Source organism: Rhagoletis pomonella, unplaced genomic scaffold (assembly GCF_013731165.1).
Source record: "Rhagoletis pomonella isolate Grant_MI unplaced genomic scaffold, Rhpom_1.0 Rhpom_scaffold_00025, whole genome shotgun sequence".
Lineage (NCBI taxonomy): Eukaryota > Metazoa > Arthropoda > Insecta > Diptera > Tephritidae > Rhagoletis > Rhagoletis pomonella.
The window spans coordinates 142,664-143,924 of NW_023458579.1; positions in this window are offsets into that span (position 1 = coordinate 142,664).

Sequence of the window (1,261 nt, forward strand, 5' to 3'; positions counted from 1 at the left end):
TGCAACTCATAATAAGGGCCAATAATTTTGACGTCTTGTGCAAGAAAAAGAAAAATTCAACTGTGTTCGTTTACGCCATTGTATAGGCTTACAAGTATGGAAATCGCCATTTTGTTTGTTAACATTTGAAAACAGCTGAGATCACCTGATTTTCAATCAAGTTTGAGAAAAAACTTTAAAATGTAAATTGAGAAGTATTTTAGAATAATGTGTTTTTATTCTTTTGAATTGTTTAAATAAGAAATTAAAAATGCATGCCAAGTCTTGCATTTCCAATAATAACGATAAATGTGTATGATCCAGGCAATAATTAAAAATATTTGTGAAACTTATCGTTTTGCGCTAAAATACAACAATGTGTGTAAAATTCGTTGTCATTGTTTCTGTTTTGAATGCCATATTCGCGCCTGCTGGTGGAAAAAATAGGTAAATTTGCATTTATCTTTAAGAAAACATATAAATTAAAATATATGTATGTCTTTCCAGAGCGACATACGGACAAGTAAGATGATAAATTTGTATGATGAATATCGCGGAAAATCTTTTGCATCAAAATTTCTATTCTAATTTGCATTCGAATTATGATATCAACAGGGATGCTTTGGAACGTATTTTTTGAAGACAAATTGTTAATAAATCTTGAGACTGTTGATTTATTTTAGAATTAAAAAGCTTATTTATGTTAAAAAATATATTTAGGCTAGCAGCCCGATTCTGTGCACTTGATAAATTGAAAATCTTTATAATTTGTCAACTTTTTATTATTTAACAAGAATTGGTATTCTAGCACAGAAATCGAAAGCTCTTTTCTTGATAAGTTATCAAGATTGAAAATGCTATTGACAAATTGAAATTTCATGTGAAATGTATAACTTTGTATATTAATAAATTTGTTTCTAACAATTAAATACTCCATGTGCCGGCATTTGAACCTGCGACACACGGAATTATAGTCGACATCTCTACCTACTCGGCTACGGCAGTCAAAAGTTTTTTTGCTTTTAATTTCATATTTTTCATATTTGACAATGAAATCAGTTCCACTCATGTGGAAATCAGTTCCACTAACGTGGAAATCGTAGAGCTTTTTGTTTTATAAATATTGACACAGAATGCGAAGGAAGCTTTTACTTAATAAAACCCTTGATAAAATTTCTTTAAAAAAAATTTATCAGGAAAACACAGAATTGGGCGGTTAACATTTTTTTTATAAATGTGTAGCTCAATATACATATCGCACACCGTCTTCAAAAGAGTCACA